Here is a 23,411-nt window from a genome sequence, read left to right on the forward strand (position 1 = left end):
CTTCCACCTTCTTAAAATTCCTCTGTCTGTTGCTTCCAGACTAACTTGTGGCTATTCTTTATCTTCAGTTTATTCATCTAAAAATTTACCAAGACTGTGGTGTTATTTTTATAGCAAAGGTATGCAAAAATATTAAAGCTAACATTTATTAAAAACCTTAAATGTTGAAAGCACTTTCCATGCTTGTATGAATCCTCTTAATTTCACTATAGCAAAGGACAGTAAACCTTTTCTTTTGTTGTAGCATTTGAACTCAGGGCCTGGGCACTGTCCCTGAGCTTTTTCTGCTCAAGGCTCACACGATACCACTTTGAACTACACATAACTCAACTTCTGGTTTTCTGGTGGTTAGTTGGAGATAGGACTCTTATAGACTTTCTGGTCTGGGCTGGCTTTGAACCACAATCCTCAGATCCTTCAGCTTAAACTCTGGGCCTGGGCTCTGTCCCTAAGCTTCTTTGGCTTAAGGCTAACACTCTATCACTTGACCTGCAGCATCACTTCTGGCTTTTTTCTTGGTAGTTAATTGGAGATAAGAGTCTCATGGACTTTCCTGCCCTGCTGGGCTGCCTTCCAACAGAGATCCTCATATCTTAGCCTCCTGAGTAGCTTGGATTACAGGTGTGAGCCACCGGTGCCCAGCTTGTAAACCTTTTCTTTTTTCTTCTGAAATCAAACTATTCTTTCTTTGTTGTTTTTTTGTTTTGTTTTTCTTTTAAATAGATATTACTTTAAAATGTTTTTATTAAAAATGTTTTTTTATTAAAAATGTTTTTATACAAAAGTAATTAATATTGGTCAAAACATACTCTCATTACAAGGTTCAAACAGGATGGGAGAGGTACTACATTTCAACTTTTGGATTTACAACTTAAGAATACTTTTCCCTCCTAACTTGATATATAACAAGTACCTTCCCTCCCCAACCCTTACCCCAATCCTCTGTAGAAATGTGGAAAGAGGAAGAACACAGGAACCCAACAATGAGTATAAACATGGTAAATTTTTTTGTTTGTTTGTTTGTTTTTGCCAGTCCTGGGCCTTGGACTCAGGGCCTGAGCACTGTCCCTGGCTTCTTTTTGCTCAAGGCTAGCACTCTGCCACTTGAGTCACAGCACCACTTCTGGCCATTTTCTGTATATGTGGTGCTGGGGAATCAAACCCAGGGCTTCAAGTATACGAGGCAAGCGCTCTTGCCACTAGGCCATATCCCCAGCCCGGTAAATGTTTTCTCGAAGGACTAGATCATGAATGTTTCTCACTTGGCAGGCCATGTGGTGTATGTCTCAACTACTCAACTTATAGGATGAAAGTGGCCATGAATAATACAGAAATGAATAGACATGCTGTTTCAATAAAACTTTATTTATTTATAAACTAGGTAGCTAAATGTGACTCAGGCACCATAATTTGCACTGAGATCTAATTGAGGTTCCATTAGAGCAAGCATTTTTGTTTATTTTGATATATAAAAAGGTATATTCAGTAAATACCTGATCTTCTAAGATAGGAACTAACTGAATCCCCATTTTACAAAAAGAAAAGTCATGAGGTGAGGGGGATGACACCAAAGCAGAGAGGTTAAGTAGCATGCCCCAGGTTGCCAAGTGGTACGTGACAAATCCAGGATCTGAGCCCACGGAACCTGGCATGAGAGCACGGTTCTCTTAATCACCAGCCTCTGCAGGGCTGACACAGAAGAACATCAGCTGTTCACACAAGAGTTGGGAGAGGTTATTTTAACTGAATCTTGGAGAATTAATTCACCAGGAAGAAAAGAAGGAGGGGTGAGGAGAGAGAAAAGCTTTACATTGCAGGATATAGAAACCCCAAGGTATTAAAAAACAAAACAAACAAACAGAAAAACAGACTCCCAAGTCAGGTGCCAGTGGCTCATGCTTGTAATCCTGGCTACTCAGAAGTGGAGCTGTGGTTCAAGTGGTAGAACCCCAGCTTTGGGTGAAAAAACTATGTGACAGTGCCCTGGGTTTAAGCTTTGGTACTAGCACAAAAACAAACACCATACAGACTCCCAATACAAAATGGCACGATGGACAGGCACACTGGCGAGGAGCGAAGAAAGCAGCTCCCTAGGGAATGTACTCACTTTGCAGTACTTAGGTGTCTGGACACTGAGTCTGAGGTGGAAGGGGTGGAGATGAGGCTAAGCAAGTATTCCTGGGGCCTTCTGTGACATGAGAACCGATTTGGATTTTTAACTTGGTAGCAGATGGACTTCTAAAGCATTTTAAGCATAAGAAAGAATGACCATATTTGCATTTTAGGTCAATTTTTAAAATTACATTTTTATTTTAAAAGTAGATGTTCCATGCATATTGTACAACAATCAAAAGCTGAAGAGGTCTTCCTCCTGCCTAGTTTCAGCTACTCTCTCTCTACCGCAAGGCACCCACCATTTCCAAATAGAAAGATGACTTTGAGCGTGAAAGTAGAGATGTAGTCAGCCACTTGGTCCTAGCCATACCCATCACTGGACAGGTCACTGTTCTTGTCATGTGGTGTTCCTCTCTCAGCTATCTCTGCCTTCTAGTAATCCTGCCCTCCCTTGACACCTTGAGCCTTGAGACGGCCCTTCACCTTCTAGCCCCAGAGAATGGTCCAGTGCTGACTTCCCTACGCCTTCTCAAGGGGTGATAGAACCCCCACAGGGCTAAAACTTTGTCTTCAGAGAACAAAACAATCTTAGGTATTAAGGTGATTGGTGGGCTTCCAAAACAACCCTCCTCAATAACATCTTATTGGTGAATAAAACATAACCTTTCTTCTTTATAGTAAATGATCATGAAAGGAGGTTGAGAAATTCTGCCCTGCGCCTTTATAAATCCAATGCCCTTCACATGACTCGGGTTGAAGGCACATTTTTTTTGGCCCTAGTACCTAACTGATGCAGAAGGCAAAGGTATTCAGAGCCTCAGATGAAGGATGGTTATGCATGTGGCCCTGGAGAAAAAGGCCGAATGCTAGCTTAGAAATAAGCAGAGACTACTGGGGTTGCAATCTTGATTCTGCCATTTACTTGTATGTGACCTTAACCTCTCTTTCTGCAAACAGGGATCATCAGAATACCAATTTCCCAGGGGTTGTAAGGATCTTTCTCAGTGTGTATTAGCTGTTGTTAAAGGAGTCAGGTAGGGATTGGCATGGTAGCCCATACCTGTTATCTCATCAATACAGAAGGCAGAGATGGGAGGATCTTATTCTGAGACAGGAGGATCTTAGTCTGAGGCCACCATCACCACCAGCAAAAGATCCAGTGAAAAATTTAAAGCAAAATCCAGATGCTGGTGGCTCATACACATAATCCTATATACTCAGGGGGCTGAGATCTGAGGAAGCCAGAAGTGGTGGTATGGCTCAAGGGGTAGAGCATCAGCCTTAAGCAAGAAGAAGAAAAAAAGCCAAGCAAGGCACAAGGTTTTGAGTTCAAGCCCCAGTACTGCCTCTGCCCCACTCCCCGCAAAAGCCTGATAAGAGTTTCAAAGGAGAAGGGCCTCTTGTAGAAAGGTAAAAGATGGAAGAAAAAAGGTTTGAAGGATTTTAGAAGGTGAAAAGTGTCTGCAGCGTGGGTTGCCCGAAGTGGGTAGATAAGTGGCATCCTTTCTAGAATTCATCAATGACAGAACATTCCTTAGGAAACATATTCTCTTTGCAGTTAAGTCAGGGAAGGAGCTAGGAGGCTAGAGTGGGAAGAAGCTTATTTATAACTGGATGTAGGTTCCAGGGCACGGAAGAAAGGCTGAGGAAGGAAGACAGAAGAACGCTGATGAAAACCTCAGAGCAGGATAGACGATTCTGGATTACTGTAAGGGAGAAGAGCCTTGGCAGGAGGCAGGGCCTGGCTGGACTCTGTCCCTGAGCTCTCGACCACTTTAACCCATGGTGCCACTTCTGGTTTCCTGGTGGTTATTTGGCGATAAGAAGTGTCATGAACATTCCTATCCAGACTGGTATTGAACCAAGATCCCTACATCTCAGCCTCCCAAGTAGCTAGGATTACAGGCATGAGCCACCAGCAAGCACCCAGATTTGGAAATAATTTTTATTATTTTAAAATTTTGTTCTATTTGTTTACTTACTTTTTTTACTGACTGACAAGGTCTGACTTGACACTCATGATTCTCTGCCCTTGATTTTCCAAGTGCTGGGATTATAGATATACATGCATGACTTGCATGATTTGTTGGGTTTGTTTCTTTATTATTTTATTTTATTTATTTATTTTGCCAATCCTGGGGCTTGAACTCAGGGCCTGGGAGCTGTCTCTGATCGTCTTTGTCCTCAAGGCTAGCCCTCTACCACTTGAGCCACAGCACCACTTCCAGCTTTTTGTGAGTAGTTTATTGGAGATAAGAATCTCATGGACTTTTATGCCCAGGTTGGCTTCAAACCAAGATCCTCAAACCTTATCCTCCTGAGTAGCTGGGATTACAGAGGTGAGTTACTGGTGACCAGCTGGTCTATATGATTTTTAAAACTAAAATAAGACTACTGTGATATGTAAAAACAGAATGAAATTCAGTGTCAGAGTTCACACATAAAGTTTTATAGGGTCATAGCCATACTCATTTATTTACATTTTGTCTGTAGCTGCTTTCTCATGATACTGGCAGAGTTGAATAGTTGCAATAGAGATGACATGACCCATAAAACCAAACATGTAACTGTCTGGTACTTTGCAGAAGTTTGCTGGCTGTGGGTCTCTGTATGGAATGTGGGCCCATGTTAATTAAAACAAGGCAAGACTATGAGTGTGGATTCAAGGCACCACCTCTTAGCTTGTGAGAAGACAGATGTGGGGTAGATCCTGGTTGTGGCCCACACATTCTTCATTTTGCCTCATTCTTTTTAATTAAAAAAAATGTGTTATTATAAAGGTGATGTACTGAGGAGTTTGTAAGGTCCTCTTCCTGAGGGCCACATGCAGATGCCCCCACTGCATTAAGTCTCCACCCAGTTACCTGGGTAAGCAGCAGACCTGGAGGCAGTTACCTTCCCTTTCCCTGAGGTCACATCCTAATCCACTTGGCCACACCCCTTGCCCCTGCCCTAAATAAAGCAGGGCTGGGTGGGGGTCGCCCTCTTCTGTCCCTTCCCTCCCTTCTCTCCCCTTTCTCTCCCTTCTCTCCGGCCATGGGTCATCTTGGCCACAGGCCAGCAGTTCAGTAATAAACTTCCTCTCCTGCCTGAATAACACGTGGCGTTCTCCTTTACCGGCTACCTACTTAAAAAACCTAACAGAGTTACTGTTATGTTACATAAGTCAGGTAAAGAGGACATTTCTTTTTGGACAGTGTCACCCTTGGCCTCATTGTTTACTAACAGAGCCTGATTTTATCAAGGAGAAAAGCAATATAACCCATCAAAAAATAACCATAGGGGCTGGGAATGTGGCCTAGTGTAGAGTGCTTGCCTAGCATTCATGAAGCCCTGGGTTCGATTCCTCAGCACCACAAATACAGAAAAAGCCAGAAGTGGTGCTATGGCTCAAGAGGTAGAGTGCTAACCTTGAGCAAAAAGAAGCCAAGGACAATGCTCAGGCCCTGGGTTTATGCCCCAGGACTGGCAAAAAATAAAATAAAATAAAATAACCATCTACTGAGGAGGCTGAGACCTGAGGCTCATGTTTCAAAGCCAGCCTGGGCAGGATAGTCCATGCGACTCTTGTCTGTCTCCAATGAACTTCTAAAAAGTCAGAGCAAAAAAGCTCAGGGACAGCTCTCAGGTCCTGTGTTAAAGCCTCAGGACTGGCACACACACACACACACACACACACACACACACACACACACACACACACACATCTCAATTAGAGATATAGAGATACATTCAAAGGATAGTGGAGACATGTCAATAGAATAGAGAAATCAGCTTAAAGGGGTTCCTAATGGCTAATCTGACACAATTCAGCATCGAAACAATGGAACAATGAATGATAACTCACCAAATAGAATAGGAATCTGGGTTCACACTGAAACATAAAAAATGAAGAGCAAAGTATAAAATAGTATGTATATAATCCCAGTACTGAAGAGTCTGAAGTAGGAGAATTGCTCAAGCCCAGGATTTCAAGACCAACTAGGGTAATATAGGCTTGTTCTTCCCTTCCTCCCTCCCTCCCTTCATTCCCTCCGTCCGCTCCCTCTCTCCCTCCCTCCTTCCTTTCCTTTCTCTCCTTCTCCGTGTGTGTGTGTGTGTGTGTGTGTGTGTGTGTATACACACACGTGTATGGAAGAAGGAAACTACTTTTGGTAGAAGGTACACTAATATAGAAGAAATATATATGAATTAGAAAAATCACCATTTTAGCTGGGCATGGTAACATGCTCCTGTAATTCCAGCACTTGGGAGGCTGAGGCAGGCAGGAGGATTGGGAGGCAGAGGCTAGATCAGGTTACATATTGAGACTTTGTCTCAATTAGAGAGAGAGAGAGAGAGGGAGAGGGAGAGGCTATCAAGAGATGTTAATGCTAGTGGGTGAAAATTGGAGCATTGCCCTAGAGGTGCTTATTAATTTGAAAGGGCAAAGTAGGAACTTTATACTAGGGAACTCTTACAGATTTTAGTTAGCACTTAACCAAGTGACTGTAGTAGCAAGTCAAAATCCTGTACCTCTTGATACGATGCACCCAGAAGGATACAGCATCACTTCTGGGCTATCCCAGCCAAAGCATACAACTTCAATCATGAGCACACATCAGATCAGCCCAAATAAAAAGATTATCTGCAAAATTACTGGCTTTTTGCTTTAAAAGTATCAATAACACGAGCAACAAAGACAGATTAAAAGATTCTGTCAGAAAGTAGACTCAAGCAACACTGCCACAAAATATAACATGTGGTCCTGGTTGGTCTGGGTACTGGAACATTTACTTTTCTTTGCTATAAGGCATGTTAGTGGGATAATTGGCAAAAGCAGTAGAAGAAATAATATAATTGAACTAATGACAATATCCGAATTTTGATCTTTGTACTGTGGTTACATAAGAGGAAGTCCTTACTTTTAGGAAGTAAACCTTGAACTATTTAGAAGTAAATGGATGTTGTGTATACACGAGAAGGAGCTAGAGAAAATGATAAGGCAACTGTGGTAAATGTTAACAAAACATTTATATGAAGAATGTATAGGCATTTTTTGTTCTTCTTTGGCAAATTTTGTCTAAAAATTATTTCCAAAAAATACGTTAAAAATAATAACTAATTTCCCTACATGCCTATTTAGTGATATATCCATATAAATTCTAGCCAGTAGGTGTTAGTTTTTAGTTTAATGGGTAGTATGAGAAAACATAGTCTTTTCTGTCAAACTAAAGTGCTTCTGTTTTGTATATTGATTTTTTTTTTTGGCATTGATATTTCCTGGAATGATTCACGTTTTGACTATTATCTGTGCTGCTTGTGACCAGCTAGCTGTGTTAGGGAGCTACATCTTGTGGTGAAGGAGTTAAAATGATAAATTGTAATGGTCAAGGATGTTGCTTGTTAAAAAGAGGAATTTTTTATCAATGGAATTAGAGGGAACGTTAGCAAATGCTTTCCACTGACTCTGTTGCCTCCTTCAGCTATCTCACTCCCAGCCAGCCATGATGGAAAAAAAAAAGAAAGTAAACCTTTTTCTTTTTCTTTTTTGCCAGTCCTGGGGATTGAACTCTGGGCCTAGGCACTGTCCCTCAGCTTCGTTTGCTCAAGGCTAGCACTCTACCACTTGAGCCACAGCACCACTTCTGGATTTTTCCGTTTATGTGATCCTGAGGAATTGAACCTAGCGCTTCATGCATGCTACGCAAGCACTCTACCACTAAGCCACATTCCCAGCCCCAAAAGAAAACTTTTGATAATCAATTGTACTTAGAATGTGAGCCTAACTCCTTGACAAGGAAGAGAGACAGTTTGGATTGCGATAAAAACATAGCAAACTACCCTGCCCAGTGTGTTTGCCTAGCTCTGTATAGTAATGGTATTGCACTTTTTTGCACAAAAATAAGTTGCCTTGACAAAATTTCCAGTACCTCTTGCATGTCTGTATCATTTCTGACACAGAGAGTAGTGCGTTTCTAACAATAGGATGTCTCAGATAATTATTGTTTTTGTAACAAAAAGGGAGGACAAGTGGAAATGGGCATAATAGCTCAAGCATTTAATCCCAATGCTCAAGTGTCTTGACAAGAGGATCATGAGTTTGAGGCCATTCTAGGCTACATAGGAAAATTCTGTCTCAAAAAAGAAAGAAGGAAGGAAAGAAAGAAAAAAGGAAAAAGAATAGAAAAGAAAAATGAAGTAGAAGGCAGAAGTAGTATATGTCTTAATGGCTTCAGAGAGTATCAGCCCTGCCTTTCTCCCCCTGTGAATTGATTAATTCACTGTAGTCAGGTTTCTGTTATATAAACTCAAATGCAATTCCAACTGAGCTAAAGCACGTAAGGCTCACAGTGGAGTTTAATAGTTTAAGTTGTGTAGCTTGCCTTTCGATCTTCTTCATTGGAGACTATTTCTGCCTGCCTCTTAAATGTTGATGTTGCCCAGATTCAGATTCTGCCTCTCTGTAGCATCCTTATCCACTCCTGCTTACCACTTAAACTCAGATGAATCACGAGTTACTATCTCTAGCCTGACATTTTCTCTTGAATTGTAAACCACATACCTCACTTACCTACTGGATACCCATGTTTAGGGTTCATACACACATCCATAATTACACAGCTAAACTGTCTTTTCAGCTACACACACACACATTTCTTCCAACCACTAGCCAACCATACACCCAAACCAGAAGCTCAGAAGTCATCATTTCCCCCTCCCCCTACTTTCTCACCCCCTAGATACAATTAGTCATCCAGATCTTAATGACTCCATCTCCTAAACAGTTTCTAAATCCATCTCCTCCTCTTCATTCCCATTATCCAGGCCATGCTTTATCCTCTCTCACTGTTTTTTTTTTTTGCCAGTCCTGGAGCTTGGATTCAGGGCCTGAGCACTGTTCCTGGCTTCTTTTTGCTCAAAACTAGCACTCTGCCACTTGAGCCACAGCGCCATTTCTGGCCGTTTTCTATATATGTGGTGCTGGGGAATCGAACTCAGAGCTTCATGTATGCGAGGCAAGCACCCTTGCCACTAGGCCACGTTCTCAGCCCTCACTTTTTTTTTAATGAACCTTCTAAACAATCTCCTTGTCTCTGTCTTCTAGTCTCCTCACACATGCTGCCTCCACTTTTTCTTTTCTTTTTTTTTGTCCTTTCTTGGGGGGAGCTACTGGGGATTAAACTCAGGAGGTTGCACTTGCTAGGCAAGTGCTTTGCCACTGAGCAATATCCTAGCTCTGCCTCTACTTTTTCTAGAACATAAATATCACCACATTCTCCTAACTAGCAATTTCCCATCACTTCACTTGTTCATGGTAATGTTTGTATTTCTTTATTTATTTGGACTGTCCTTCAGAATCATGTATCAATGACAAAAGGACTGTAGGTATATTGGCTGGCTCATTATGTCTTCTTTTTCCCAGCCCTAAACTAGATTTTATACATAGGTGCAAATGAGGTCAGGCAGTGTGCCTGATAGGGTCAAGTATTGCCTGACTCCAGTAAGCACCTCTCATAGAGATGACATTTTAGTCTGTGTGTGGTAGTACAGGTAGGCTTTTTGTGGTTACCTGGATATGAGTCTCAACAGATTTTCCTGCCTGGGCTGCCTTCAAACCATAATCTTCATATTTCATCCTCCTGAATAGGCATAAGCTACGGGTACTCAGCATCTCTTTTTAGTTTGTCTACTTTTTCCCCCCTCTTTCTTTTTTTGGGGGGGGGCATGGTTCAAGTGGTAGAGCATTTGCCCTGGCCTTAATTAATCTCCAATACCATTTTAATATCTATTTTGGGATAAATGAAGAAGCCTGCAGATCACTTGGCAATAAAGTGAGGTATAACTTAGTGTAAGACCTTGCTGGGTTGGAGCCAAAGGAAGACTACCAATTTATAGGAACTCCAGAAATATCACCCCCTAAAAATCTAACTGGATATGGAGGCATGGCTCAGTTGGTAGAGCATTAGCCAGTGAGTGAAAGCATCAGGTACTCAGTTCAAGTCCTGGTCTTGGACAAAAAAAAAAAAAAAGTAAAAGGAAGCGGCTGGGAATATGGCCTAGTGGAAAGAGTGCTTGCCTTGTATACATGAAGCCCTGGGTTCAATTCCCCAGCACCACATATATACAAAATGGCCAGAAGTGGGGCTGGGGATATAGCCTAGTGGCAAGAGTGCCTGCCTTGGATACACGAGGCCCTAGGTTCGATTCCCCAGCACCACATATACAGAAAACGGCCAGAAGCGGCGCTGTGGCTCAAGTGGCAGAGTGCTAGCCTTGAGCGGAAAGAAGCCAGGGACAGTGCTCAGACCCTGAGTCCAAGGCCCAGGACTGGCCAAAAGAAACAAAACAAAACAAAACAAAAAGCAAAACAAAATGGCCAGAAGTGGTGCTGTGGCTCAAGTGGTAGAGTGCTAGCCTTGAGCACAAAGAAGCCAGGGACAGTGCTCAGGCACTGAGTCCAAGCCCAGGACTGGCAAAAAAAAAAAAAAAAAAAGGAAAAGGAAAAAGAAAACATAACAAACCCTTCATCAGCATACAGTAGAATCTGATACAGAAAAAAATCAATGATGTTGACTGCTGAAATGAATGGACATTTCTTCTAGGTTTCAGGACAGTGGACAGGGCTTGGGCCTGGGTACCATTCCTCTCAGAGCTGGCCCTGTGACCACTGTCTCTCAACAGACTACTCTGCTTATCAGCTACTCAACTTGGAAGAATTGTTTTGATAATTAAAAGAGTAAGTGAGGCTGGGGATATAGCCTAGTGGCAAGAGTGCCTGCCTCGGATACACGAGGCCCTAGGTTCGATTCCCCAGCACCACATATACAGAAAACGGCCAGAAGCGGCGCTGTGGCTCAAGTGGCAGAGTGCTAGCCTTGAGCGGGAAGAAGCCAGGGACAGTGCTCAGGCCCTGAGTCCAAGGCCCAGGACTGGCCCCCCCACAAAAAAAAAAAGAGTAAGTGAATGCTTCCTATGAGCCAGACACTCTGTTAGGTACTGAAGATATATTTTTTTTTTTCTCAAAGAGCTTTTGATCTAGGCAGGTTCCAGTGGCTAAGGCCTGTAATCCTAGCTACTCTGGAGGCTGAGAGGATCACGGTGCAAAGCTATTTAGGTGAGAAAAGTCTATGAGACTCTTACCTCCAACTAACCAGAAAAAACAGTAAGTATAAGCATGGCTTAAGTGGTAGTGAGGCAGCCTTGAGCACAAAAGTCAAGCAATAGTGAGAGGCCCTGAAATTAAGCCTCAGTACTGGTATGTGCACACACATGTGTTCTCTCTCTCTCTCTCTCTCTCTCCTCTGTCTCAAGTTTTCAATCTAGAAAGAAAACATAATTAAACTACTATTTTCAATAAAACATAATGAAAATTACAATAGGAGAGACTAAGATATTATGAGAACACAGAATACAGACCTATTCTAGGGGGAAGAAATCTCCACATGGTATGAAACGGTTGTAAAGTACTGTCTCTATTCATGTCACATAGGACGATACTACTATTACTACAGTTGAGGCTGTCCTTGAGTTTGTAGGGCAAAGATTTCCATCTACAGAGAGTAAAGCTCTCTGGAAATATGGCATGCTGAGGTGGACGTTATTGACTGATCTTCCTCTGGAGGCCGTGCCATGCGAGTGAACCAGGGACAGATTTTTCTGCATTTGTTCATAGCCCAATTCACCTTACAAGGTTCTAAGGAATAGAGCCCTCCAGTTCTAGAAGAATAAAAAACACAGAGAATAGGAATGCTGAAGGAAAATCTGAGAGGTTCATAATCCTTCTAGTCAAGGCAGCAGTGGATCCTATTAACACCTGGCTTTAGATGCAGTCAGAGTGAAATGACTTCTCATCACCTCTCTGGGACCTTGTCCAAGCCACTCTCATTGGATAATTTGCAAAAGCCTCTGAACTGTTACTACCTTTCCCTCCTATAATGGCTCTCCGCTCTGCTGATTTTATTGCCCTTCCCTTCCCTCCTTCCTTTCTTCCCTTTCTTTCCTCCTTCCTTTCTTCTTCCTCTTCCTTCTTCTCCTCCTCTCCCTCCTCCTCCTTTCTCTTTCTTCTTTCTTCCTTTTTTTTTTGGGGGGGGGGCGGGGCGGGAGTGTACTCTGATACTGGGGCTTGAACTCAGGGACTAAGCATTGTCCCCTTAGCTTTTTGCTCAAAGCTGGTACTCTACCACTTGAGTCATAGGTCCATTTCTGGCTTTTTGATGGTTCATTGGAAATAAAAGTCTTAAGTACTTTCTTGCCTGGGCTAACTTTGAATCATGATCTCAGCTCTTGAGCTAGAATTACAGGCATGATCCACCAGTGTCAAACCTGATGCTTTGTTTTTGTGCTGGAGGGTGGCGAGGAAGACCAGCAGTTTATAAAGGAGGATGGACTGGATAGAAGAGCATGAATGGAAGGAAACTGTGTTCTCTGGCTGCAGGAGAAAGATGTTGGTGGGTGCTCCTCACCTGCTTCACAGTATCAGCCTGTGTTAGGTAAATAAGACCAAGTAAGCCTTTCCTTGTTGGTTTTGTATTTGAGGATTTTCAGACAAACCTCTGTGTAGTCACCCTTTCCCAGCCTCCCCTCCTCCATGTTTCCCGGGCCTTGCCTGAGCTGTCTCCCACTGCAAACATTCCATCGCTACCCCCTCATCTCCTAAGTCTTCTTCTGACTCACCCTTTGCAATCTCTCCCAGCAGTGCACAAATTTCCTCTTGTCTAGCAAGGCTAACTTCAAATTCTTATTCTAATGCTCCAGCCCAAAGGAGAGTTTCAGTGATGTGGTCAGCTCCTGCAGACATCTTAGTGGATGCTGAGTGGGTTTTCAGCCAGGACAATGAGCATGACTCAGACTGCAGATGGTTCTATGGCCTCTGTGGATGGTCTACTTCAGATCTCAGCACTTTGCAAATGTGGGTGGTGTGGCTCATGTGGTAGAGTGCCTTCCTAACAAGTGTAAGGCTGGGAGTCCAAACCCTGGTACTGCCAAAAAGAAACAAGCAAGCAAGAAACAAATAAAAGTACGTGGAATGTAGCTCAGTCAGTGAGCGCAAGCCCTAGGCTTGATCCCCAGAATACAAAAAGAAAAGGCTGAGAGAAAGAAAAAAGTGAAAAATGAGGCTAGAGGCAGGCTTGGTGGTAAGAGCTCCTGCCTTGAAAGCAAGAGGTTCTGAGTTCCAATCCCAGAACCACAAGTGACAACAGTAAGGTAAGCAGTGGAAACACCATCAGTTACAACAGTGATCCTGTAATCTTCACCTACATTCAGCAGCTATCTGCCTCTGTCTCTGTCTTTGTTTCTCTGATTCCTGGGCCAAATACTTTTTGTGAAGAACATGATAAAGGACTTTGTGTATATCCCATGGCAAGCTTTTAGGAGGTATGCAATGTGAATTTGTCCCAGGATTAGTGATACTGAACTTGCCTGCTTGATTCAGGTTATACCCATATGGGATACAAGGAGAGTAAGACAGCCTGCAGCAAATTTTTTTGGTTTTTGTTGTATATATATATATATATATATATGTGAACTCCTTCTAGTAGGAACTTCCATCCTGTTTTATATGCAGGATCTGAAACATAGCTCATTTGATAAACTTTGAATGAATGAATATATTGTACCACATAAAATAGAGAAACTTAGGGTTATGTAATTTAAAAATATCAGTCGATTTCCTTTACCATCTTTTCTACAGTTTCCTTCCTCTGACACAAGGTAGTGTATCTGTCAGCTACTACCATATCCTGAAGCTCAGTACTTAATAAAATATCACTTTCATGCTCGTGAGTCTACAGGTTGGCTGCAACTTGAACTGCGCTACAGTGGCCCTTGGTTGTGGCTTTCAAGGGTGAATCCACCCTTATTTCATGTTTATATGTATGTTGTGTGTGTGTGTGTGTATGTGTGTGTGTGCTGGTACTGAGGCTTGAACTCGGGGCCTGAGCACTATCTCTGAGCTTTTTTTAAAATTTATTTTTAAATTAATTAATTAATTAATTTTGCCAGTCCTGGGCCTTGGACTCAGGGCCTGAACACTGTCCCTGGCTTCTTTTTGCTCAAGGCTAGCACTCTGCCACTTGAGCCACAGTGCCACTTCTGGCTGTTTTCTTTATATGTGGTGCTAAGGAATTGAACCCAGGGCTTCATGTATATGAGGCAAACACTCTTGCCACTAGGCCATATTCCCAGCCCCATCCCTGAGCTTTTTTGGCTCAAGGCTCTGCCTACTTGAGCCACAGCTCCACTTCTGACTTTTTGGTAGTTAGTGGAAATGAGTCTCATAGACCTTTCTGCTCAGGCTAACTTTGAACCATGATCCTCAGATGTCAGCTTCTTGTTTTTTTTTTTTTTTTTTTTTGGCCAGTCCTGGGCCTTGGACTCAGGGCCTGAGCACTGTCCCTGGCTTCTTCCCGCTCAAGGCTAGCACTCTGCCACTTGAACCACAGCGCCGCTTCTGGCCGTTTTCTGTATATGTGGTGCTGGGGAATCGAACCTAGGGCCTCGTGTATCCGAGGCAGGCACTCTTGCCACTAGGCTATATCCCCAGCCCCAGATGTCAGCTTCTTGAGTATCAGCTAGGATTACAGGCATGAGCCACTAGTGCCTGGCTATATGTCTTTTCTCCAACATGAAACAGTGGCATGTGATCGGATATGTATCTCATTCAGAGCCCACCGTAAGGAGCATGGATATATGGGTGTTGATATGATCTCTCTAAGTTGACTTTTAGGTTTTCCCATTGGCTATAGAATTGTCATTCTCAGTGTCAATGGATGCATTTTGACACAAACCTAAAGACACTTCACATCTTCCTCCCAAATATGGTTTCTTAGAAACAACACAAACAACAAGGAGTAAAAAGGATTCCTTTACCTCTTCATGGATGCTATGGGTGCTACCTTAACTTTGTGACAGCAACTTGACTAAACTCTTGGCCCAAAGCTCTTGTTCTCAGTTTTTATTAGACAGGACATGGAATCAGGGGGTGACATAGTCCTTAAATTAAGGATGCAGAGCAAGTGATGATACAACACAACTTTACAGAACTTTACAGTTTATCCACATTGCAACTTCTTCCATCACACAGCCCTTCTGCATCTCACACAGATGTCTTCACAGGTGGAGGGATCAGACAGGAGATGCTACAACCAACCTCTGCATCCCACCACCATACCTTGTCCATATCCTTACCCACATTGCTTTCTTCCTTTTTCCTGTGCAGGGCTAATCCTGACATCTGTGCTGAAAAATCATTCCAGATTTCAAGTTTACCCGGACAACTTCTTTCTTTCCTCTCCTACCTTCCATTTCTGCTTATCAAGTGTCTTTCTCCGTTGTCCATTTAACTCTTCTCCATTTTAAAACACAATCCCTTGGTTGACTTAATAATGTTCTCTAGATTCTGCTGTGGAGTACTCTATAGGAATCTAACTTTAAAATGAAAAAAAAAAGACTCCTATGAAAATGACAGTGGTCCTTGGGAAATAAAGCTAATTGAGAAAGGAGATGTCTGATAGTAATGTGACATAAATGAGCTAAACATATAATTGATGATAAAAGAAACAATGTGTCAATGTATAAAAAATGAACAGCATTTGACTATGCTAGCAATAGCCAATTAAAATGCAATTAAAGTATAGAAGAACATTCAAAATAATCACACACACACACACACAAAGTGTTTGGGAATTAATCTAACCAAGTGTTATGGGTTGAATTATACTCTACCAAAATGTGTATGCTGAAATCCTGCCCACAGTAGCTCTCAATGTGACTGCATTTGGAGAGAGGATCTTTTCAGAGGTAATTTTAAGGTAATGAAAGGTTGTTGGACATTATAAGGAGAGGAGTTTCCTAGTTTTTTTTCCTCTTTTATTTGAGGGACAGTAGGTAGTAGGATTTGAACTTGGGGGCCTCACACTTGCTAAGCAGGTGGCCTATCACTTGAGTCACACCCCCAATCCTTTGTTTCTTCAGCCTGTCTCTTTTGGTAACATTGGGGTTTTTGTTTTGGTTTGGTTTTTTGCCAGTCCTGGGCCTTGAACTCAGGGCCTGAGCACTGTCCCTGGCTTCTTTTTGCTTAAGGCTAGCACTCTGCCACTTGAGCCACAGCGCCACTTCTGGCTTTTTCTATATACATGGTGCTGAGGACTCGAACCCAGGGCTTCATGTATACGAGGTGAGCACTCTTGCCACTAGGCCATATTTTCAGCCCCGGCAACAGTGAGGCTTGAACTAAGGGCCTTGTGCTTGCTAGGCAGGCAATCTACCCTTGAGCCAAGTCTCTAGCGTTCTTTGGACCAATCACTCTACTTAACACTTCCTACTGTAAATTAAGATGGGATCTCTTGAACTTTTTGCCTGACTTGGCTTTAAGCTGTGATCCTCCCAACCCCCATTTCTCAAGGAGCTGCAATCAAAGGCCTGAACAACTGGAGCTCAGTTGGAGCCATCCCTTTTTAATTTCTTTCTTTTTTTTTTGGGGGGGGTGGGCCAGTCCTGGGCCTTGGACTCAGGGTTTGAGCACTATCTCTGGCTTCTTTTTGTTCAAGGCTAGCACTCTGCCACTTGAGCCACAGCGCAACTTCTGGCCATTTTCTGTATATGTGGTGCTGGGGAATCGAACCAAGGGCTTCATGTGTACCAGGCAAGCACTCTTGCCACTAGGCCATATTCCCAGCCCCAGCCATCCCTTTTTAAAAGACACGGACACACACTGAGAGAAAGACCCAGGGAGAAGTCAGCCACATACAAGGCAAGGAGAGAGGCTTCATAAGAAACCAACCCCTCGGACACCTTGATATTAAGAGTTTTGGTCTCCAGAATGGGAAGAGAATGACTATCTGTTCTTGAAGTCACCCAGGTTGTGGTACTTTTGTTAAGGCAGCACTCACTAGACTTCTATTGGTCAAGCTTGCAAATTTCTACATGTAGAAGTTAGGGTTTAGGGATGGGAGTTGATAGCAAGAGTGAGGCCAACAAGAAGCTGAAAAAGCTCTGCTCTGGGGGGGAGGGGAGCAAGGGCTGGAATGGACAGGATGGGAAGCTATGCAAAATGGCTTCCTACTTTTCGGTTCTCCTTGACTCAGGCAGTCATCTAATCCCTTTCATCTTATTTTTTTCTGGTAGCAATATTACTACTAAACCCCATTTCTTCTGGCACCTACTTTGCATGGTAAAGGCTGTGAAGCGGAGGGAGTGCTCTCATTCAATTTGGAGCTATGCTCCTGACACTCCAAGCAAAACAGATGGTTCTTCCTTCCTGTAAGCATGAGGCCATCTGGTGAGGGGACATTTGGCTTGGGCTTGGGGAAGGAAGCAAGCGCCCAAGAATTCCACCTTATGCTCAAAATGCCATCATCAATGATAATAACTAGCTTTTATTGAGGACTCACTATTGCCAGGCACTGTTCTAAGTAGTCACATGTGTAACGGGAATTCCCTCACCCACTACACCCTCCCATGAGGCAGTTTTAATATAACCCCCTTTTATAGGGATAAGGAAAAATAGGTTCAGAAAGGTTAAGTTACTTTCTTATGGTCTCTGGTTGGTAATTAGGGTGAAAGCAGAGTCTGGATGGCAGCCTGACTCCGGGCTCAGGCTGCTGCTTATGATAGTCCTTGTTCCTGATATTTGGATATAGCTTTGGGGATTTACATTCTTTTAGTCTGTTTCTCTCTGTCTTTCTCTTCTCTCTCTCACCCAGCTACACTGAGAAGATAGGAAAATCCATTTCAGTCATTCACACGGCTGTGTAAATTAGGTCCTCAGATGATTTCCTGCCCAGCTTGACAGCAGATCATCAGGGCACTAGAAGTTTCACATCAAGGAGGAAGTCTTTCACACATGAATTAGCATTCACCAAACACCACCCGAGATTTGACACGTGTTGTTTCATAGAGCCTTCCTCAGCCCCCTCTGTGGAGTTAAGAATTGTGCTCAGCCTTTTATGTTCAGGAAAGTAGGGGTTCCTAAGCCCAAGTCTGGGTCCTGTAGGAAGCCCAGAAACACTGGGGCTGGCAAGGATGTCAAAAAACCTTTTTGGTGTGGAGGGAGGGGCAGGATACTAAGCCAGATGCCCTCATGAATGTACCTCTGGCTCTGATACATAGCCAGATGACTGAAAGATGGTAACTGGGGTAAGCCAGAATCTCTCTCTGGCTTTTGCAACACAGGAATACCTAGCAATCGCAGTTCAGTACTCTGTCCCTGCATAGCTCAAGCAGGGGTGTTTTAGCAGCCAAGGACAGGGAAAGAGAGAACTAGAGCTGATTTTTAACTTTTAAAATATTTGCCTGGCTGGGAATGTGGTTTAGTGGTAGCATGCTTGCCTAGCATGCATGAGACCCTGGGTTCAATTCCTCAGGGTCACATAAACAAAATAAATGAATAACTTTTTTTAGGGACGATAAGGGAGAAAAATAGTTAAAAATGAATACACAAATAAATAAATTATTTGCTATCAAGCCTGGTGCCAATAGCTTATGCCTGTAATCCTAGCTACTACTCAGGAGGCTGAGATCTAGGAATCAAGGCTTGAAGCCAGCCAGGGCAGAAAAATCCATGAAATTCTTATCTCCAATTAAACAGGAAACAACAGCAACAACAAAACAGAAATAGAGCTATGGCTCAAGTGGTAGAGAGCTAGCCTTGAGCAAAAAAAAGCTAAGGGACATCACCAAAACCCCGAATTCAAGTCCTAGTCCACACACACACGCACACACACACACACACACACACACATACACACACATACATACATACACACACACACAATTGCCTTCAGCCTTTTAAATACAAATATCCTGCATGCATATACATGCATTCATTTAGAATCTGAAATTGGAAGCCCACCACACACACACAGACTAGTCTATGTTTTGCAACTTAGTCAGCCATGCACTTCATTTTGCTCTGGAAATCTCATTGCTCCAGAAGACCTATTTTGGCCTTTGTCGGGGGCATGGAGAAGGGGCAGGGCAGCAGGCATAGGCTCTTGCATATTTCCACCTTCACGTGTGGTAGACGTGCATGTCTGGATTTAGAAAGGCATTAGTTACAGGCTGGCTGGTTGACACGGAGCCCCTGGGGGCATCAGGGTGAGGAGAGAACTGAGCTCTGCCATGCACTTGCCATTGGCCGAGCTCGTCTTTGACAGAACACTGTGGATCCCGGGCCAGGCACTGAGAAGGCAGCATACAACCCTGCTTTTGTAGGCACCTCCCAAAATAACTCTCAACAGGATATGGCTCGTTATATTAGTTCTGTAATTTTATTTTCCAAATGATGCTTGTCTTTGAAGCTTGGCCGAGGGAGCTGTAGCTAAGATTAAATGGGGTTCAATGTTTTGTGACAGTACTTCCTTAGTGACACATGGCTTTCAAAAATTATTTTTGATCTCTTGAAAAACCTGTGACACAGAATATTGGATCATCTTCCATCCTGCCATTCATTCTTCACACTGGATACAAATATTCCGCCTCTTCTTTGTCAGGCCTTCTTCTCCAAGCTGGTAGGACACTTCAGCAAGCAGAGCAGCTGGCCTCGGGTGAGAAGGAAGTCACCAGTCATCCAAGGATCTCACACATTGGTGTACAATATAGCCCCTGATGGGCTATGGGGGTGACAGGCTGCTGGGGGAGTGTGTGTATGAAAAGCTCCAATCTGATCCAGTGGGGGAGGCCAGGGGAGGAATGATACCTCCGGAGTCATTGTGCACTCATTGTCTGGTGCAAATGCCCTGGACCATGTCTAGCTTCAGAGACTTGGCCAGTGAGGCTAAAGACAGCGAGGGATGAAAAGGTGGTAGAGGGGAGATTGAAAAGGCAAAAAGATGATTTTTAAAAAAGATTTTATTATGCTGGTCCCACTTTCAAATATTATGATTCACTTGGATGTAGGTGAGTGTGTGTATATGTGTGTGTGTGTGTGTGTGTGTGTGTGTGTGAGACAGTACTGAGGGTTTGAACTAAGGGCTTCTGCTTTTTAGGCAGGTGCTCTACTACTTAAGCCATGCTTCCAGCACATATAGGTGTTTTTTTTTTCTTATTTATTGTCAAAGTGATGTACAGAGAGGTTACAGTTTCATAGGTTAGGCCTTGGGTACATTTCTTGTACTGTTTGTTACCGCCTCTCTCATTCCCCCCTCCCCTTTCCCCCTTTCCCTCTTCCCCCATGAGTTGTTCAGTTGGTTTATACCAAATGGTTTTGCAACGGGGCTGGGGATATAGCCTAGTGGCAAGAGTGCCTGCCTCGGATACACGAGGCCCTAGGTTCGATTCCCCAGCACCACATATACAGAAAATGGCCAGAAGCGGCGCTGTGGCTCAAGTGGCAGAGTGCTAGCCTTGAGCGGGAAGAAGCCAGGGACAGTGCTCAGGCCCTGAGTCCAAGGCCCAGGACTAGCCAAAAAAAAAACAAAAAAAAAAAACAAAAAAAAAAAACCAAACAAAAAACAAAAACAAAAACAAAAAACCAAATGGTTTTGCAAGTATTGCTTTTGGAATCATTTGTCTTTTTTTCCTTTGTCTCTTGATTTTGATATTCCCTTTCACTTCCCTAGTTCTAATACCAGTATATACAGTTTCCAGTATACTCAGATAAGATACGGTGATAGTGCGGGGACAACCACAGGAAGGGGATACAGAGGATCATCAACAATAGAAGCTATGGTTTCACATGGCATGTTGAAAGTAATTACAACAGTGATATAACAGTCGTTTCCATAACATGGAGTTCATTTCACTTAGCATCATCTTATGTGTTCATAAGGACATAGCTATTAGGCTCTTGTGATCCTCTGCTGTGACTAGCCTAACCTGTGCTAATTTCCCTATGAGGGAGACCACAGAGTCCATGTTTCTTTGGGTCTGGCTCACTTCACTTAGTATAATTTTTTCCAAGTTCTTCCATTTCCTTACGAATGGGGCAATGGCATTCTTTCTGATAGAGGCATAAAATTCCATTGTGTATATGTACCACATTTTCCTGATCCATTCGTCTACTGAGGGCCATCTGGAATCGAACCCAGGGCTTCATGCATGCTAGGCAAGCACTCAATTGCTAAGCCACATTCCCAGCTAGGTGTTTTTTTTTTAGAGTTTCCTGTCATGTGTTGGGCTTTGTAGACTTAGAAAGTGGAGATTAGGAGGATCATGGTTAACAAGACCGAGTCAACCAATAAGCTAGGCATGTTGATTGTGCCTGTGATCCTAAGCTATGAGGAGGCTGTAGGTAGAAAGACTGTGGTCTGAGACTGGCCCTGGGAAAAAATGTGAGACCCTATCCAAAAAAGTATCTAAATCAAAAAGGGTTGTGGGTGTGACACAGTGGCAGAGTCCCTGCTTTACAAGCTTAAGGGCTTGAGTTCAAAATTCCAGTACTGCCCGAGCGGAATGGCTGAGGCTTATTTAGCACTTACTCTAGGAGCTGTAGGAAACCCCTCCGTGCTTTGTAGCAGCGCATGGCATAAGCCAGGTCATGTGTCTGTAGGATAGCAACATGCCAACACATGCCAAGGTAGCAGGGTAGGCCGGGCACTGGCATGACTGTCAGGCATAACAAAGTCAGATCATGGGCCACTGAGTGTTGTTGATTGAATGGGGAAGCAAACCCCTAGGATGACCTGATTATAATCCTTTTTTCTTTGGTCAGTACTAGGATTTGAACTCAGGCTCTTGTGCTTCCTAGGCATTCACTCTACCACCTCAGCCCTCATGCCCTCAGCCCCTCCTTTTGTTCTGTTTTATTTATTTATTTTACTTTAGCTCTTTTGGGGGGATAAAGTCTAATATTTTTGCCCTTGAGTCAGCCTCACACCACAATTCTGCCTACAGCCTTCCCCATAATTGTGGTCACACGCACACATTTAGTTTTGCATATTTTTTTTGACTGGCCTGGCCTCAAACCTCAATCCTCCTGTTCTCTACCTCCCAAGTCGCTAGCGTTGTAGTCATGAACCACTACTCCTGTCCTCAATTCTTCTTTAGGTTTAATTTTCTTTAGTCATGTCAGGCTTTGGGCTTCTAATCAAGTCTGATCTAGCCATGCTGCTATGATTGAAGTGGCAATGAAGTTTGTATGGCATCCCCTAATATCCCTGTGGGGTATTATGTTGGGTGTACATACAGTAGATGAAAGAAAATATTTCAATACATCGTGAGCAAAGAATATGCTAGGTACAAATCCAGGAACAAGAAGACAGTATTAATACTCAAGCAATGTCTTTTAGAAAGAATGTATTCAGAAACATTTCCCCTTCCTCTCTTCTTTTTCAGGACAGGGTCTCACTATGTAGCACAGGCTATCCTCAAATGTTCCGTCCTCCCACTTCAGGTTCCTGAATTCATCTCTGTTTTGAATCACCCGAGGCTGGAAGTAAAGGAAGGACCAGACCTGATCTCCGTGTCTATGTCCCCAGTCTTTTTGCAAGGTCTGTGAACCCTCAGTGAATTCCCCAGGCTTTTGCTAGGCTCTGCAGTCCTGGAGCTTTAGATAGGATTCCTCCCTTCTTCCAGCTCTAATTACTCAGATAGCATGAACCTCTAGGGAGATAAGGAGGAACAAAAGGCATCGAGTGCTTTCTCCTTTTTGCAGATAAGGAAACTGAGTAGTTAAGTGACTGTCTTGGATAGCTTTTTAGAAAGGGCATTGGAGCCAAGAAGGGAAGTCAGGGGCTCTGGGCTTCCGCACTCAGCGTTGGCCATTAGGGTTGATGGGCATTCATCTTTAACGACAGAGGATGGCCAAGCTCTGAGTGGCTTATCAGACATCTGATGGACGGATGGCTTCCAGCCACAGAGCTCACTCACCCTGCCAGGCTGTCAAGGTTAAACATTCTGTTTGCAGTTCTTCCCCTCAGCTGTGTCATCCCCAGCATGGCTCCTAGGTGGGCTGGTTGGCCTGGATACTGGTGTAAGTCCACTGGGGTGTGTGTGTTGCTGGGGGCGGTGTGTGTGTGTGTGTGTGTGTGTGTGTGTGTGTGTGTGTGTGTGTGAAGACCCCCTGGGGGTATCATGTGAAGACCACATTGGAACAGAAGCTTCTGTCCTAGGAGCCCTTAAGCCTCCAGTGCTTCTCTTCTGGGTGATGGATTGTCTAGAAGACCTTGCTCTCTCCATTTCTTGTCCTTCCCATCTCCATTTTCTTGCCATTCCATCTTCTAGGTATGAATGAAATGCGCTCACAAGTCAATGAGAGGATATTGAAATACATAAAAATGCCAACAGGAAACCCACAGAGTGCTTACTATGTGTTTATCTCTTCAAAGTACTTTGTATGTATTATTAACTAAACTTTTTTTGTGTGTGTCTGTGCC

The sequence above is a fragment of the Perognathus longimembris genome, chromosome 8 (assembly GCF_023159225.1).
Source record: "Perognathus longimembris pacificus isolate PPM17 chromosome 8, ASM2315922v1, whole genome shotgun sequence".
NCBI lineage: Eukaryota > Metazoa > Chordata > Mammalia > Rodentia > Heteromyidae > Perognathus > Perognathus longimembris.